Raw genomic sequence first — 19,418 nt, forward strand, 5'->3', positions numbered from 1 at the left:
AGGGTGGTGATGCGTTGCTGTTCCGGGAGTTCAGCAACACGAAACCACCAGAGTTTGATGGGACCCAGGACCCGGTGGCGGCTATGAGATGGATTTCTGACATGGAGGGGTGTTTCTTCACTTGCTCATTTCCTGAGCATTTAAGAGTACGGTTCGCGCTGAATCAGATTCGCTTGGGAGCGAAGGACTGGTGGAAGTTTGTGACAACGCACTTTTCGCCTGCTCAAAGGGAAACATCTTCGAACTACTGCTCCAACATCCATGGTATGCAGATGACATATAACTTTATCATAAGCATGAAATATATTATTTTGAAATATACTTACTAACTCGATGCGGTACCATAACAATAAAATCGTAAGCAGAAGCTAAAATGAAATACATACCAATGGTCTATTGCGGCTCAATCTTGACTTCCTGCGGAACCATGGGAGACGGAACTTGAACTACCCCTCCCAGCTGGAGTATCTGCAATGAAACCGGAGCTGCCTTAACCCTTATGCGGGGGCAATTCGCTCTGATGTGTCCAGGCTGATGACAACGATGTCACAACTCTTCCTCCAATGTGCATTCTTGACGCTTGTGACCCTTCCACCCGCACCTTCCGCACTTAGATCTGCTACGAACATCTTTCTGTACCACTTCGCCCTTTGGGTTTTTGACTCCTGCTACAGTCGAACTCAACTGCTCGGTTGGTTGGCTCAAACCATGTTCTCGCTTCCTCTTTCCAAGGTGCACATCTAACCCAATCTCTTGCTTCCGATTTACCCCGACTACCCTACCAACGGCCTGCACAGTCGCCGTCTAATCCTGAAATCTAGCGGTTACCTTGCCAGTAACACGCTCAATAATGTCGGGTAACTCCTCGTGCACGGCCGCAAAACTTCCACAACAATCCAATCCTAGAGTGAACTCTCCTGGAGACAAGGTGCGTAACCCACCTCCAATCCCCGATGACAAGAGCTGATAATAGGACATTCCCTTCCGAGGGATCCCGAAGATCCATAAACATTGGCATATAAAACTAGTCTTTTATTAAGTTGATTTTTAGTATTACATACACATGTCTTAAAAAAATGAGGATTTTCTTTAATAAATGCAGAAATGGACCAAGATACCCCTTAAAAGTGGAATTGCAACAAATCATTAAAACAACAAAGAATATCCTTTCCCCTGCCAATCTTGGACTCAATGCTGAAGACAAGCTTCATATTATGTATTGCAATTAAATGTAAACAAACAAAAAGACCATAATACCTTTTTTTGTTATTTTCAAAAGAAAAAAAAAAGAACATGCATTGGCTTCCATCTCCCCCTTGTAAAAATATTCCTTCTGGTGTGACTTGCTTAAGATCTTGTTTGTATTTAGACAAACCAAAGTCTTCAAGATATGGATACATGCTTCTGTCAAGCTGCATCAAATTCAGAATCATGTATTCAACCACTAAAAACACAATATGGAACTTCAAAATAAAAACACAACACAAAATTGATTTATTTATTATAGCATCTTACTTCTATTTATTCGTATAACAATGTCATGTAAAGACAAAACACCTTTCACTATTATATGAAGAAAATAACTGGAGGTATAATACTATAACTAGGTAGATTCATCTAAGTATGATGACTTAATATGAAGAAGATTGAAAGTATAAGGAAATAAAAGTAAGAGGCTATTTTTAATTTTGGTGGCCAGATTTTGGGTATGATCAACTACCCCTTGTCTGTCATACCCAACAACACCAACCTGTTGGTATAAAAAAATATGAAATTTTGTATATTATTTCAAGATTAAAAAGAAAGAAAATGGTGGGAAATAGATATAATACTTCTTAACCCACCATTTGCCAAAAAAAAAAAAAAAAAAACACACAATGAGATACATAGGCTGGATCACAGAAGCAAAATAATAAGAATGCAAGAATATGAATAAAGATATTATGTACATGAATGCTTGAATAAGAAGTTGCACTTACCTTAAAATTTATGTCTACAAGGAAGTCAATCCAACAACAAAATCAGATGGCAAGAAGATTTTTGACTCAAAGTGCCAGTAACAGAACATAGCAGCTGACTTGTTTCATAAGAGAAATAAAAAAAGGGATACATGAACTCAGTATATATGACCTGACAATTGCTCTTTTGCATTACAATTTGTAAATATAAATCCCTTACTACACACATTTGAAATACCTTTACCGAGATAATTAATCCCTACTTTATTTTCCGACTAATGATAGACTGCCAGATCATAGAGTGTTAACCAAATCCAATGAACCTTCCCATGAATTTAGTCCCCATAATCCACAAAATAAGAGCATGAAAAATAAACATCAAGAAAAATATTTGAAAAGGGAAATGTCATTTGCTTTTTTTTAAGGATGCTAGATGATGCCAATTATCATGTCTTTGTTTAGGTTGAATAATCGGTTGTTTCCAAAAACCCAAATTAGAGAAGATTGATAAAACAACACCCTTGAATCATTAACCATAAAAAAAATTCATTTAAATAATCATAAAATATATGAGTTAAACGATAAGAAATATCCAATTAACCTGGTGGGACCAACTCTATCATCATAAATTACACCATAATCTTGATAATCTTCAGAAAATCATCAAATCGATCAAATTCACTCCACAGATTTAAAAAAATACAAATAGATCTTTTTGTTGCACCTTTTAGAATAAAAAACAAATATTAAAAAGATATTGGGAAATAACTATAAATTAGGGCTAGAATAAAGCCTCGGAGGCTGCAGTAGAACACATACCAACATAGTTCTTTACCTCTTTCACTTGAAACAAAATACAAAACATCAACAAAATCGAGCACCAAACCACGTAGTCTACACATAACACAGACACAACACGAAATTACTAAATATGATAGTTGTCGTTGATAGCTAGAGGTCGCTAACTATTTTGTCTTGAAAATAAAGTTACTTTCTTGAAATTGGAAAATATTGTTTATAGTGAACATCTAGGCCTCCTTCTAGATATTTGTAAAATTAACTAAAAAAAATAGAAGTATAGAGTGATGACAAGTGAGAGAACAACCACCAAAATCAAACTTTCTCCCCAAAAAAGATTAAAATCGCAAACTAAAAAATTCACGAAAAGCATCAAAAACCCATAAACAAATAAGAATGGGAAGATAATCACAATCAAAACCCCTACTGAACATTAATTCTTCAATGAGTTGTGAGTTTGTAGAAGGAATAGGTGGAGATTGTGGATGTAATAAGTCAACGAGAATCGTGAATTAGGGTTGTAGGATGAGTCGCAAAACGTACTTGTAGTAGCCACCACCGGTAAGGAAGAAGACGTACCTATAAAACGAAGGAATCATGCATAGATATTGAAATGGTTGTTCTTATGTGGGGTGGGGTTTATGAGAGATTGGGAAAGGTTAAAAAAGGAGACATGCTGAATCGAAGCTTATTAAGAGCAACATACCTGACATTAATTTCCATCGATGAATCAGACAACAAAAAGAATGGCAATCGCAAACAAACGCAAATGAAATACAACAATTGAATTTTTACCTAGGGACCTCTGCAACAATTTACAAGTGAATCTGCTATCTCGGTCTGAGATAATGGATATTGGCACACCTTGTAGTCTGACTATTTCATTAAGATGGGTCCCGGTGAGTTTCTCTATTTTGTCAGTTTCTTTGATGGTTAGGAAATAGGCAGACTTGGTAAAACGGTCAACCACTACCCAAATAGTATCATAACCGGTTGAAGTTTTGGCAACTTCATTATGAAATCAATTGCTATTTGTTCTCATTTCCATTATGGAATCAATGGTTAGCCTCATAGAACAACAATGACCTGTCAAGTCCTTACGTTAAAAACAAAAACAAAATAACAAAGCAACTTTTTAAATAATCTGAAATGTATGGTCATTTGCATACCACATCTTTCTCGATCAAACCCTTCCTTTCTCTAATTTTTGTAAACCTATACTCTACAACATGAAATTGCAATAAATATAATATGTAGGTGATGGAAGTTGGAGGGTAAAATGGTCATTTACCTGCCAATGGTTTTTGATAGTCATGTACTCTACTAACATACCGCCTCTCTGTGTATGTTGAATCTTATGAATAAGATCCCATTAAAAATGCCCAAACCTGGAATTACATGTCGTTAACAGATTTAGTTAAAATTAGCCAAAAGGTTAAATACATCAATTTTACCAAAATATAAAAAACTTGGTCACAAGGTTGTCACAAAAGAGTTGTAAAGTTGTTTTCCCAAGAAAAATTTGGTCAGAAGAGGGTCCTGAAACTTATTCACAACAATCAATGATCTCTGAAACAAAAAATGAGTTGTTATAAACAACAATAACTTCTAAATTTATTTAGGGTTTATTTAATTTGATTGAACATAGAAATGAAAGAGAAGAAGAAGACAGGGGCAAAATGGTCATGTACAAATATTTAACATCGGTGTTGTTAAAGTTGGCAAAATGGTCCTTTTCATAAATTTAGCATATAGGCTGTTTGAAGTTGAGACCAAACATTATCAAACCAAGAAATGAGTACCATATTTTAAAAAATATTTTGTTTTTAAGGATTTAGTTTTTTTTTTTTTTTGCTCCTTCAGCATATATGATAATTCTGTTTTTAAGGAGAGATAGAACTTTGTTGAAACTTCATCATGCTCCTTGAAAATGGAAATGAAAGAGATGATGATGAAAGGGACAAAATGGTCATTTTTATAAATTTAACATCTACTTGACAACCCTGGTACCAAAAGCGTTATGAAACCATGAAATAAGGACCAAAATTGCAAAAAAAGACTCCTATTAGGACCTAAACCACCAACCTGACAATAAGAACATGTTGTTTAACTGTAGAAAGAAACTCCTCCACTGTAAAAGTAAAAAGAATCGGTTAGTACTTATAATCTCCATTTTTGTAACCATATTCCATAAATTTCAGTTAGTAAAAATAAAAGCATGCAAGGTCTAACAAACAGACCACAATTACATATGCACATGAATTTGACATTAATAACTTTTTAATTAAGTGAACTTTTCAACATAAAAAAAAATAGATTGAACTCTTTGCTAAAAGAAAGCAATTTTTATCAAGTCAATCATAGATATAGACACAAATCCATAAAATATAAAGATGTCATTATTATTCAGGTAGCACTTTATCAGTGCAGCACTTAATAAAAAAGAAAAAGAAAAAGAAAAAAAAAGGTTATTTGCCTTATATCAGGAGCACTACACAGCCTGATTGATATAAGCTTTTTTCCAAAATCGGTTGGATATGCTAAATATCAAACCCATCAGATGTAATATATCAGGAAAAATTAAAGCCCAAATTTTACAAAAACATGGAAGAATCTGAGCAAAACCCTTAAAACATGGAGAAACGTAACAGAAATGAGTATACAGCTTCTAAAAGAGCATGCCAGGTGTCCCCAAATAGAAAAATCCTCCTCCTCTTCATAGAAGTATGGCAGTTTTAGCAATGCCATACAAATACAAAGCCATTTCACTGCTTAATTAGGTAAACCTTTTTAGGTCCTAAAAAGCAAAAAAATTGAAAGTTCGATGCTATAAATTAATGGGTAGATTATTCAAAGGATAATGTCACAACAAGAAAAAAAAAATCGAAATTGGGTAACTTTTTTGAAGCGTAATGTCCTAATAAAAAAAGATGAAAGTGCAATGCTAACCATAACTGCTGCAACTGAAAAAAGGTTAAAGAGTTTATATTTACGGATGGTTTCATAGAATTGTTATTTTTCCAGAAAATTGTACTTTATGAAAAAATCCAAGTCACAAATTGTATTACAGGAAATGCACTTACATAAAATTCCCAAGGATTTGGTTCATGATCATCCTGCAAATGTATGAACTTCACAATATATATTTATTTGATACATTTAAATCATAAGAAAATTGATATTTATGGAGTGAGAAGCTCTTTGTGGACAAAACATTTTTTTTCGGAATCTTTGGATCCATCATATTAGTTGATAGGAAGGATCCTTGTCATTTAAAGAAACAACCAAAAAGCCTGCACATTCATTCATTATAATCAAATCCATGTAATTAAAAACTTTACATGTAACTAACAGGATGATCAAAGGATACACATACACACATGTTGGTACAAAGAGAAGCTAAATAATTAATTTTAAAATGATAAAATTTAAAGTCTTAGAACTGTATGTAAGTTTGACACAGTATAATTAGGTGGAAAACAAGGTTCTTATCAGAGAGACACTTCGTGAGATCACACACGTGGAAGGTATCGTGAAATTTGTTGATTTCTTGAGGTAACTTGAGTTTGTAAGCTATCGAACCAACTTTTCCCACGATCTCAAAAGGTCTGATGTAACAGGGGTTTAGTTTTCCAAATATAATGACACTTTTACATGGTGAAAGTGTCATTAGACTAAACTAAGCAGAAGTTAGAGATACCTAACTGGCTATGCTAACGTGAGACGCAAACCCCTGGAAATCAAAGAGGAGACATCTATGTTCATACAAGGCCTTGAATGTCCATACAAGGCCTGAAGAGTTTTTTTTTTTTCCAACAAACAAGCAACCTTTATGCTAACGTGATAACTATTGCTGTATAAAAACTCTACTAGCAGTAAGTGGGCATACCATGCATCATCGATGCATATCAAACAAACACGAAGCATGTCTTCTAAATTTTCTATCATCCTTTCACCCTGTCTATCCGTTTGTGAATAAAATGTTGTACTCATGTCTAGTTTGGGTTCCTAGGGACCTCTGCAACAATTTCCAAGATCTAGAAGTGAATCTGTTATCTCGGTCTGAGATAATAGATATTGGCACACCGTGTAGTCTGCCTATTTCCTTAAGATGGGTCCTGGTAAGTTTCTCTATTTTTTTATTTTATATGATGGTTAGGAAATAGGCAGACTTGGTTAAACGGTCAACCACTACCCAAATAATATCATAATCGATCGAAGTTTTTGGCAACTTCATTATGAAATCAATGGCTATTTGTTCCCATTTCCATTATGGAATCAATGGTTACCCTCATAGAACTACAATGACCTGTCAAGTCCTTACGTTAAAAACAAAAACAAAATACTTAAATAAAAAAGCAAATTTTCAAATAATTTGAAATGTATGGTCATTTGCATACCACATCTTTCTCGATCAAACCCTTCCTTTCTCTAATTTTTGTAAACCTATACTCTACAACATGAAATTGCAATAAACATAATATGTAGGTGATGGAAGTTGGAGGGTAAAATGGTCATTTACCTGCCAATGGTTTTTTGATAGTCATGTACTCTAAGATACCACCCCTCTGTGTATGTTGAATCTTATGAATAAGATCCCATTAAAAATGCCCAAACCTGGAATTACATGTCATTAACAGATTTAGTTAAAATTAGCCAAAAGGGTAAATACGTATATTTTACCAAAGCATAAAAAACTTGGTCAGAAGAGGGTCCTGAAAGTGTATTCACAACAATCACCTCTTCTGTGATGATCTCTGAAACAAAAAAATGAGTTGTTATAAACAACAATAACTTCTAAATGTGGAAACGAAAGAGATGAATTTTGTTTAGGGTTTATTTATTTTGATTGAACATAGAAATGAAAGAGAAGAAGAGGACGGGGGCAAAATGGTCATGTACAAATATTTAACATCTGTGTTGTTAAAGTTGTTATGCTCCTTAAACGTAAGCCAAATAATTTTTTAAGAGAAGTTGTGAATTTTGTTGAGGGTAAAATATGCTCCTTCAACATGGAAACGGAAGAGATAAAAAAGACATTGGCAAAATGGTCTTTTTCATAAATTTAGCATATAGGCTGTTTGAAGTTGAGACCCAGCATTATCAAAAACCAAGAAATGAGTACCATATTATAAAAAAGATTTTGTTTTTAGGGATTTAGTTTTTTTTTTTTTTTGCTCCTTCAACATATATGAGAATTCTGTTTTTAAAGAGAGATAGAACTTTGTTGAAATTTCATCATGCTCCTTGAAAATGGAAATGAAAGATATGATGATGAAAGGGACAAAATGGTCATTTTCATAAACTTAACATCTAGCTGACAACCCTGGTACCAAAAGCATTATGAAACCATGAAATAAGGACCTAAACCACCAACCTGACAATAAGAACATTTTGTTTAACTGTAGCAAGAAACTCCTCCACTATAAAAGTAAAAAAAATCTGTTAGTACTTATAATCTCCATTTTTGTAACCATATTCCATAAATTTCAGTTAGTAAAAATAAAAGCATGCAAACAATTACATAAATTTCAGGATGATCAAAGGATCCATGGTGTCTGAAAAGGATACACATACACACATGTTGGTACAAAGAGAAGCTAAATAATTAATTTTAAAATGATAAAATTTAATGTATTAGAACTGTATGTAAGTTTGAGACAGTATAATTAGGTGAAAAACTTACACAGATAGGTGATGGGTCTATGCATCAGCAATAACCTGCTCCTTTGTCACCTACAGCTTACACTCACTGCATGGGTAAATTAGCTAGTAAACAAGTTGCTTAACATGAAAGCATTGTAACATGTAAACAGATAAATTTATATACCTCAACATTTGGTTGTCGAACATCTGATTGATGCATACAACATTTGCAATTAATTTGAAGCTCTATTATAGTCTGTAGGGTTGAAGTTAAAAATCAGTTTCTTGTCTACAAGCTAAATGAAACAGAGCTTCAACTTTTTCGTATCAACTAAATAACAAACAACGAGATTCAGAACCAGTGAGAACATCCCACATATAATTAAAAAAAAAAAAAAAAGGATACGCTATTTGATCAAAAGAAAGACCTTGTGTTCTTTATTCTTGGAATCTTGGAAAAATACATAAATTTATCATACCCATCATACCATATACTCTGTTATATAATCATAGGTTGAACTCAATTCCCCCATGTATTCCAAAAATTTCATGTTGTCCTTCCTGAATGAAAATACAGTGATTAAGTAAAAAAGAAACAGAAGTGTTGTCAAGATGTGATTAAGTAGGAAAAAAAACCATTATCATGAAATTTGAGTTTCTTACTCCATGATATGATCTGATTGGACCTTTCATATATGCGTGCCAAAGGAAGATAAGAAATATATATATAAATTATATATAAGTAAAATAAGCATGTGCATTATTAGAAGAAACAATTGACATTTACTTACAAATCCGATGGATAGGACTTAATTTCAAGACTTCCACCATCAACATTGGCAATCAGGTTTCCATGGGAAAGTACAACTTCAGGGCCAGACTTACATAGAATGAAACTAAGCCCTTGCTTAGGGCCCCCAAATCAAAGGGCACCACATAACCCAAATTTCAATTAGGGGATCTCTGATTTCATTCTTCATTCTCCTTAAGCCGCAAAAACCAGTTCCTGTTTGATTCTCTGATTCTTGATTCTTCTTCTTCCTGGCTCTTATCGATTATTGATTGTTGAAAAAAAAAAAAAAAAATATTCTATCAAGTTTCAAGAACTCAACTGATTTGGTGATTCATGAATCTTGAAAGGCTGATTCTTAAAAGGCATGTTCTTCTTCGGTTCTTCCTTTGATTCTCTATTTCTCTATAACCGATAACTGTCCATTGTTGATTATCTATGATTGTGAATTTTGTGTCTTGTGATAATCTGATAATCTATGATAAATTTTGTTATTTTGATGAAGTTAAATCTATTTGATGTGGAAATCTGTTTTGATATAGAAGCACCTGATAATTAAAAAGTCTTAATTTCTACCTTTCCATTGTCACTATTTCTCAAAACATGCTTGTCTTTTTGTAAAGTATATAACATCTTTAATGTACTTTGGTATGAATATTGCAATATAAAACCAAATACTAACCTTTGGAAACTGGGACTTATCATTTATGGAATTCCATAATGTCCATAATAACAAAAAGTAAACAAGCTTTTATGGCAGCTGGAAACCCATTCTAATTCCAGAGTTTCCCTTTCTCATGGAATCCAATTCCATCAAAAGCACCAGCTCAAGATATAGCCAAGAACAGAATCACTGATGCAATTACCCCACCAGCAAAAAAACATATGCCAACACCCCTTAATTTTTCTTAGCCAGGTTATAGGCAATACCACAAGAGCAGTCACCAAAACAAACCCTTTTCCATCCAATTTTCATTCCAAAAATATCAAAACTTTCCTCTGGAAATGTGTTGTAAATTTTCACCTTCCGTAATTAAAAACTCAACTGCCACCAAAATAAGCTCGAGGCACATGAAGGTTGAAATAATTGCCCTCCCTTTTCTCCCAAATGCCACTTTGCCTATGTTAGGGTATGTTTTGATGACAAGGGGGTCTGAATCCAGGCATACGGGATAGAAAGTATTCCGACACCTATATAACGAACAAGATGATGTTTGTTAGCTGGGTAATATGAGATCATGCATAAAGTATCTAAAAAGGCTAAAAAAAGTTAACTTTATGTCTTATATGTATTCACAAAAAGACATATACATAATAATAATAATAATAATAATAATAATAATTTCTAACTCCTCTATTTATAAACCTTTTTAGTTTGTTATTGCCGCTCCCAAGCCCGACTAAAAGAGGAGGGCTTATAACATTAAGTATAGTAAATACCAAATAGCCCCAAATTTTTGGTCCGCTTAGAGCCACCAAATTGGTTGAGCCGCCCCTGAGTACAACCCCTTATTCACTAATGTAGGAAAAGGAATAATTTCCAGTTTGGGTAAGGAAAGGTTCAACTTTGGTATACTTGAAAAAAGAAACATTAGTGAATAAGAAATAGAAACCTTTGGTGTCCACTTGTAGCAACATCATCTGGTTTTGGTGGATGAAAACAGAAGGGTGATTGGTTGTTACTTCCCTAAAAACCACTAATTCATATGGCAAATACATCGGTATGAAAAGATTAAAAACTCAAATAATAATAAAAAAAACTCATGTTATTGGAGGTAAATGTTTAAGTCTGTTATTACGATAACAAGACAGAATTTGCAAAAAGTTCAGCAAAGCCAAACACACTACATTATGATTCAACAAAAAGGATTTGAAGTTACCTGAGTAATAAGTTTTGGAAATGATACAACATCTTTTGGGTTTAGTTTCACTAGTGTGATTGGAGCTAAATGCAAGTCCAGGTTCTCAGAGCATCCCACATATACAAAAAACAGGATAAAAAGACAGGGGCAAAATAGTCATATTTCACTTGGACTTCACTGGCATTTTGCAACACCATCCCAGGGACAAACCTTGCAACAAAACGATACTTTTATCAACCTCTTGTGCAACAAACGAAATATCTACATGAAAACCATAACTTTTGAGATATATCACAAGGATGAAATTGTAATTTACTATAGTGGCATGTTACCTGACAATAACCAAGATCAAAGTTGTAGAACAAGTCAAGAATATATCATCACCTTAATAGAGCGACAATTACCCGTCAGTCCTTACCTTAAAAACAATAACAAAATACTCAAATAAGAAAACCGCATTTCAAATAACTTGAAAAGAATTTGCAATAAAAATAATATGTGGGTTATAGAAGTTGTAAGGGCAAAATAGTCATTTACCTGCCGCCATTGCTTTTTAATAGTCATATACTCTGATGTTTTAATTAACTGAGACAAGATAAATAGCTTGTGTATTGAGTGTATATTGAGGATTCTTCTCAAAGAGAAGACCCATCTTTTTTCCCTAAAAATTTCTCTAAACTGTCAAATTAGTAGTGTAGTTTGTGAGGGTAGAAGAGTAAAGTTACTTGCCACTTTTTGAATTGGATCAGAATCGAATGGAAACATTAAGCTGCCCTATCAAAACAAAATTAGACATGTTAGAAACCGCAGCTAAGAAATGGAATAGCGGATTCCGACAAAGTCGGGATTCGAGATTCCATTTCATGATGTATTTGGTTGACAGACAATTGGGACATAATTCAGTTCTGTTGGATTTTCTTGAAATTCCATTTTTAGTAATCGCTTCGCAGCCAAGAATTGGAATTGTGGATTCCAAGGGAATTGGATTTCGAGATTCCATTCAATGTTGCATTTGGTTGAAAATTTGGACAGAATCAATACTGTCAAATTCCTTTAAATTTATAAATTGAAGGGCTTCAACCATTCATGGAAAAAAAAAAACACCAGAAAGCTTGTGATTCATCTTTCATGATGAATAATGATATTGGAGAGAGATCACTCAAGCACTGTGAGAAAAAAAATTGTTTCTTACAAACATTAGAAAGAAAATGAAAACATGATGCTATAAAACGGTTATGTAAAATGCACATGGATTTGATTCATGATCAAATGCAAGTGTGTTTCTCTTGCTCTGTCTGTATCACATGCAATTATGAACTTCATATATATATATATATATATATATATATATATATATATATATATATATATATATATATATATATATATACATATATTCAATAGCCTAATCACAATAAAGTTGATATTTAAGGAGTGAAAACCTCTTTGTGGACTGAAACAAATTCTTTTAGAACCTCTGGATCCATTGCACCATTACTCTAACAAAAATGGATAAATCATTCATATATTCGATAATAATTGGAAAACAAAATTATCTTCTATTAAAGTATTAAGATAGGATCTAGTGACAAAATTTGCAATACCTGATCCCATTTCTTGTACAGATCACCAGAAAGAATGAAATGAAATCCATATTTTCTTAACATAATTGGAACAAGCATCACAGCTGAATGAAGAGGTTCCTGCTAAAAACTGAAGTTATTTTAGAAAAATCCCAAATATAATATTTTTATTCACAAAAGGGAATTGACTATTACCTCATAAGAGAAATGAAAGCAAACACCAACACCCTCTTTATCCACCAAAGGCCACACCATGACGCATTGATGTCCTAATACGCTAAATAAAAGCACACCTTTTAAATAAATAAACAGAAATGACAAATATTTGTTGTGAAGAACTACCAGACATACTACATAAGTGCTGAAGGTGTTTTCCGTGCAATATTCAGCATCTTTTTTGATTGATTCAACATGAAGTATGCTAATCCCATCATTTCCTGCAGATAATATTCAGCACAAATTTTAGGAACAGAGGGGTATTTCTGGAAATAAGCAAACAGAGTTACAGACTCATATCTTTTATAATCAGTGGATAGAAGACAGAAATCACACAAAGAGAAGCTAAATAATTAAACTTAAAATGATAAAATTTAAAGTCTTAGAACTGTGTGTAAGTTTGAGGCAGTATAATTAGGTGAAAAACTTACACAGATGGGTATAGTTTCAATAGGTGATGGGTCTATGCATCAGCAATAACCTGCTCCTTTGTCACCTACAGCTTACACTCACTGCATGGGTAAATTAGCTAGTAAACAAGTTACTTAACATGAAAGCATTGTAACATGTAAACAGATAAATTTATATACCTCAACATTTGGTTGTCAAACATCTGATTGATGCATACAACATTTGCAATTAATTTGAAGCTCTATTATAGTCTGTAGGGTTGAAGTGAAAAATCAGTTTCTTGTCTACAAGCTAAATGAAACAGAGCTTCAACTTTTTCGTATCATCTAAATAACAAACAACGAGATTCAGAACCAGTGAGAACATCCCACATATAATAATAAAAAAAAAAAAAGGATACGTTATTTGATCAAAAGAAAGACCTTGTGTTCTTTATTCTTGGAATCTTGGAAAAATACATAAATTTATCATACCCATCATACCATATACTCTGTTATATAATCATGGAGCACTGCAGAATATAATAGGTTGAACTCAATTCCCCCATGTATTCCAACAATTTCATGTTGTCCTTCCCGAATGAAAATACAGCAATTAAGTAAAAAAGAAACAGAAGTGTTGTCAAGATGTGATTAAGTAGGAAAAAAAATCATTATATATCATTATATATATATATATATATATATATATATATATATATATATATATAAGTAAAATAAGCATATGCATTATTAGAAGAAAATAATGATGAAACAATTGATATTTACTTACAAATCCGATGGATAGGACTTAATTTCAAGACTTCCACTAGCAACATTGGCAATCAGGTTTCCATGGGAAAGTACAACCCCTTATTCACTAATGTAGGAAAAGGAATAATTTCCAGTTTGGGTAAGAAAAGGTTCAACTTTGGTATACTTGAAAAAAGAAACATTAGTGAATAAGAAATAGAAACCTTTGGTGTCCACTCGTAGCAACATCATCTGGTTTTTGTGGATGAAAAGAGAAGGGTGATCGGTTGTTACTTCCCTAAAAATTAAAGCACCAATTCATATGGCAAATACATCGGTATGAAAAGATTAAAAACTCAAATAATAATAAAAAAACTCATGTTATTGGAGGTAAATGTTTAAGTCTGTTATTACGATAACAAGACAGAATTTGCAAAAAGTTCAGCAAAGCCAAACACACTACATTATGATTCAACAAAAGGATTTGAAGTTACCTGAGTAATAAGTTTTGGAAATTGTACAACATCTTTTGGGTTTAGTTTCACTAGTGTGATTGGAGCTAAATGCAAGTCCAGGTTCTCAGAGCATCCCACATATACAAAAAAAGGGGATAAAAAGATAGGGGCAAAATAGTCATATTTCTCTTGGACTTCACTGGCATTTTGCAACACCATCAGTCCCTACCAGGGACAAACCTTGCAACAAAACGATACTTTTATCAATCTCTCGTGCGACAAACGAAATATCTAGATGAAAACCATAACTTTTGAGATATATCACAAGGACAAAATTGTAATTTACTCTATAAATAATAATAATAATGGCATGTTACCTGGCAATAACCAAGATCAAAGTTGTAGAACAAGTCAAGAATATATCATCACCTTAATAGAACGACAATTACATGTCAGTCCTTACCTTGAAAACAATAATAAAATACTCAAATAAGAAAACCGCATTTTAAATAACTTGAAAAGAATTTTGCAATAAACATAACATGTGGGTTATAGAAGTTGGAAGGGCAAAATAGTCATTTACCTGCCGCCATTGCTTTTTGATAGTCATATACTCTGATGTTTTAATTAACTGAGACAAGATATTGCCTCTGTGCGTATGTCGAACCTTATGAATAAGATCCCACTACCTGGAATTACATGTCATTAACAGATTTAGTTAAAATTAGTCGAAAGGGTAAATTCGTAAATTTTACCAACAGTTTTTATCTTCGTTCTAATTGGCTTTTGCCTATTATTCACACACAAAACTTTTGCTTCCGCTCCAATGCATAGAGATACTACTAGTGGTCCCAGCTTATCTTTTGTAATCAGTGTATAATTTCTATGTATCACATGCAATTATCAAATTCATATACGGATTTTATGCTTCAGATTAATCAGCAAAATATCTTTGCTATCACATGCTTTTCTTGTCAATATAACTCTAGTAAGCTGATTTATAGGCTAGAAATATGAGATTCAGGGTGATAAATATCTTGTGTATTGAGTATATATTGAGGATTCTTCTCAAAGAGAAGACCCATCTTTTTCCCCTAAAAAACTCTCTAAACTGTCAAATTAGTAGTGTAGTTTGTGAGGGTAGAAGAGTAAAGTTACTTGCTGCTTTTTGAATTGGATCAGAATCCAGTGGAAACAGAAGCGGTCGTTTTGTTTGAAGTAGTTGTGCATTGAGCTGCCCTATCAAAACAAAATTAAACATGTTAGAAACCTCAGCTAAGAAATGGAATAGCTGATTCCGACAGAGTCGGGATTCGAGATTCCATTTCATGACGTATTTGGTTGACAATTGGGACAGAATTCAGTTCCGTTGGATTTTCTTGAAATTCCATTTATAGCAGCCAAGAATTGGAATTGTGGATTCCAATGGAATTGGAATTCGAGATTCCATTCAATGCTGCATTTGGTTGAAAATCTGGACAGAGTTCAACTCTGTCAATTTCCTTTAAATTTCAAATTTGAAGGACTTCAACCATTCATGATGGCAGGTGGTTTCAATTTCATTACTCTTTTTTTTATTAAATGGCCAAAATACCCTAGATCACGGTTGAAGTTTGGACCTAAAAGAAAACACCAGAAAGCTTGTGATTCATCTTTCATGATGAATAATGATATTGGAGAGAGATCACTCAAGCACTCTGAGAAAAAAAAATTGTTTTTTTACAAACATTAGCAAAATATTGTGTATAATAAAAAAAAACCACAAATAATTAACAATCATTTTTTTTTTTTTTTTTTTTTTTTTTTGCAATGTTCGTCCCTTGCACTAACGGTGTTTAAAAAAAAGGTTTTTAAGTAATATGACTAATTTGTTTTAAGTAAAATGACTTTTTTGCCCTTATCTTCATCTTCTCAATCTCCTTCCTCTTAAATCATAAAAACCTAAAACACCCAAAAATTAAAACAAAATCAAGATAATAATAAAAAAACAAAAAATTCTAACCAAACAACCTTTAGTTTTCTGTTTTTTTCTTCAGCTTGTTGGTACCCTGGATATTAATTTTGTTTTAGTTCTAGTTTAATTTTTGAGTTTTGGTTTGATTAGAATTTAAGATGAAGATTTGAGGAATTTTAGGTTTAGAGGATGAAGGAGAAAAAGAGGGGGACAAAATAGTCATTTCACTTTGGACTTCACAAACATTTTGCAATACTATCAATACCAGGGACAAACCTTGCAACAAAACTACTATACTTTTATCTGGATGAAGATAATAACTTACTTTTGAAATATCACAAGGAAGAAATTGTAATTTACTCTATAAATAATAATAATAATAATAATAATGGCATGTTACCTGGCAATAACCAAGATCAAAGTTGTATAACAAATAAGTCATGCACAATGCATACATTTGGATTATCATCACCCTCATAGAAAGGTAATGAGATGTCAACTCCTTACCTTAAAAACAAAAATAAAATACTTAAATAAACAACCACATTTTAAATCAATTGAAATGAAAATGTATGGTTATTTTCAAACCACATCTCTCTCGATCAAACCCTCAGAAGTTCCTGGAATTACATGTCATAACAGATTTAGTTAAAATTAGCCAAAAGGGTAAATGTGTAAATTAGGTAAAATTTTCAAAGTACAATGTCTTGATAAAGAAAATATTGAAAGTACAATAATGTAATAGAAAGAAAATGAAAACATGATGCTATAAAACACTTACGCAAAATGCCCATGGATTTGATTCATGATCAAATGCAATTGTGTTTCTCTTGCTCTGTCTGTATCACATGCATTTATTTACTTTATTATATATATATATATATATATATATATATATATATATATATATATATATATATATATATATATATATATATATATATATATATTCGATAACCTAATCACAATAAAGTTGATATTTAAGGAGTGAAAACCTCTTTGTGGACTGAAACAAATTCTTTTAGAACCTCTGGATCCATTGCACCATTACTCTAACAAAAATGGATAAATCATTCATATATTCGATAATAATTGGAAAACAAAATTATCTTCTATTAAAGTATGATGATATGATCCAGTAACAAAAATTGCAATACCTGATCCCATTTCTTGTACAAATCACCAGAAAGAATGAAATGAAATCCATATTTTCTTAACATAATTGGAACAAGCATCACAGCTGAATGAAGAGGTTCCTGCAAAAAAGTGAAGTTATTTTAGAAAAATCCCAAATATAATATTTTTATTCACAAAAGGGAATTGACTATTACCTCATAAGAGAAATGAAAGCAAACACCAACACCCTCTTTATCCACCAAAGGCCACACCATGAGGCATTGATGTCCTAATACGCTAAATAAAAGCACACCTTTTAAATAAATAAACAGAAATGACAAATATTTGTTGTAAAGAAATACCAGACATACCACATAAGTGTTGAAGGTGTTTTCCATGCAATATTCAACATCTTTTTTTGATTGATTCAACATGAAGTATGATAATCCCATCATTTCCTGCAAATAATATATATATGCACAAGTTTTAGGAACAGAGGGGTATTTCTGGAAATAAACAAACAAAGTTCCAGACTAATTTCTTTTATAAGCAGTGGATAAAAGATGGAAATCACACAAAACCTTTATTTGAGATTCAATGGAACTAAAACCGTATCTTTGTGGTAGCCTTGCAACTGAAATGTCAGAAAAATCACAACACCTCTTGGAAGTATCCTCATTTGATTAACATTCAAGCATTTTGACCTTATGCCCCCAAAAATCAAACTTCAATCTCTAAAATCCTGCAGTAAGAAAATTACATACTTGAGTCCTAATATTTTTGTAGCAATGACAATCAAAATCTGTTTCAAATATGAAAATTTTAAAGTTCATCCTAGTGTATATTAATTGGAAGTGAAACCTACCTTAATTAAATAGAAACACACAATTTTATATGCAACTTTTAGTTAGAACCAAAACACACTTCTATTTCTGAATGAGTTAAAAACGCAAAGAATAAATTATCTTTCCCTAATTGAATCTCTGATCGCTCAAAAAGTTGTTTAATATTTAAATTTGGCTTGTGCTTATTTGCTTCTCTCTACATAATTTAATCTAATAACATTTTCACCCTCAAAACAACTCTTCAACTTAATTAAGGCATTTCATCAAACACCTAACAGTGTTTACAACTAAACAATACTTTTTTAGGTTTCAAGACTACTTAAATTTTACCGTTGCTTGACCAATCATCTTCATTCACTTGATGGGTGCTTTCTATTACGTGACCTGGTTCAAAAAAACAGCAAAACAAAAAATAAATGGACGAGAAATAGAAAGAAAAAAGAAACCCAGAAATCAGAGGTGAAAAATACACAATTAAACTCACAACCTAGAAATCAGAGGAGAAAGACCTGGACTCTTTTTCTTGATCGATGACGACGGTGAACCAAGCTGACATCGGAACCAGACGTCATACTACAACTACAAAGAATAAAGGTAGAACCCAATAGCCCGATGAATCCAGTGAAGAGGGGATTAGCCTAATTTTAAATACCTAACAAAAACAAAAACGAAATCAATAGAATACACAAAAAATAAAAAATCAAGAACATTACCTAACAAAGGAAGAGGGAAACGCAGAGGATTGTTCGAACGCCTGAGAATGAAAAAAAAAAAAGAGGAAACGGTGGCGTCGATAGAAGAAAAAAGGGAGGAAGATGCTGCGTGCAAATAAGACCCTCTTCTTCAAGGAAACATGTATGTCTCCGGCGATGTTTGGAGAGAAGCGAGAGGGACGAGTGAAGAAGGTTATTTTAAGCGCGAATACACCGACCCAACCCTTTCGACTTCCAGATTTCTAACGGTTCTTTTTATAAAACATTCCTAAATTACCATACTAACAAAATATCATTTCCATTTATCTTAACTTAACTTTTGTTTTTTATTTTTCTAAAC

The 19,418-nt window shown here is 32.6% G+C and overlaps 4 long non-coding RNA genes across 5 annotated transcripts; all 4 read right to left on the reverse strand.

Annotated features, from left to right (window-relative positions):
- Window positions 1-3,003: 3,003 nt before the first annotated feature.
- On the reverse strand, window positions 3,004-9,661 carry LOC145012230 (uncharacterized). Of its 2 annotated transcripts, XR_013664417.1 has the most exons (12): window positions 9,194-9,661; window positions 8,587-8,963; window positions 8,443-8,508; window positions 8,281-8,314; window positions 8,134-8,179; window positions 7,497-7,513; window positions 7,279-7,373; window positions 4,842-4,887; window positions 4,048-4,144; window positions 3,926-3,978; window positions 3,552-3,842; window positions 3,004-3,335 (listed from the first exon to the last, which is right to left on the reverse strand). It is a non-coding gene; the product is annotated as an uncharacterized LOC145012230 (long non-coding RNA). The 2 variants fall into 2 exon arrangements; XR_013664416.1 differs by lacking the exon at window positions 8,281-8,314.
- A 219-nt stretch (window positions 9,662-9,880) lies between these two features.
- Window positions 9,881-11,823, reverse strand: LOC145012943 (uncharacterized). The gene is made up of 4 exons (XR_013664756.1): window positions 11,592-11,823; window positions 11,387-11,472; window positions 11,073-11,264; window positions 9,881-10,383 (listed from the first exon to the last, which is right to left on the reverse strand). It is a non-coding gene; the product is annotated as an uncharacterized LOC145012943 (long non-coding RNA).
- A 2,221-nt stretch (window positions 11,824-14,044) lies between these two features.
- Window positions 14,045-14,684, reverse strand: LOC145008778 (uncharacterized). The gene is made up of 3 exons (XR_013663632.1): window positions 14,490-14,684; window positions 14,220-14,293; window positions 14,045-14,122 (listed from the first exon to the last, which is right to left on the reverse strand). It is a non-coding gene; the product is annotated as an uncharacterized LOC145008778 (long non-coding RNA).
- A 3,423-nt stretch (window positions 14,685-18,107) lies between these two features.
- On the reverse strand, window positions 18,108-19,218 carry LOC145008494 (uncharacterized). The gene is made up of 3 exons (XR_013663496.1): window positions 18,853-19,218; window positions 18,696-18,749; window positions 18,108-18,262 (listed from the first exon to the last, which is right to left on the reverse strand). It is a non-coding gene; the product is annotated as an uncharacterized LOC145008494 (long non-coding RNA).
- Window positions 19,219-19,418: the final 200 nt, after the last annotated feature.

Source organism: Lactuca saligna, chromosome 8, assembly GCF_052625555.1.
Source record: "Lactuca saligna cultivar CGN05327 chromosome 8, ASM5262555v1, whole genome shotgun sequence".
NCBI classification, from domain to species: Eukaryota; Viridiplantae; Streptophyta; class Magnoliopsida; order Asterales; family Asteraceae; genus Lactuca; species Lactuca saligna.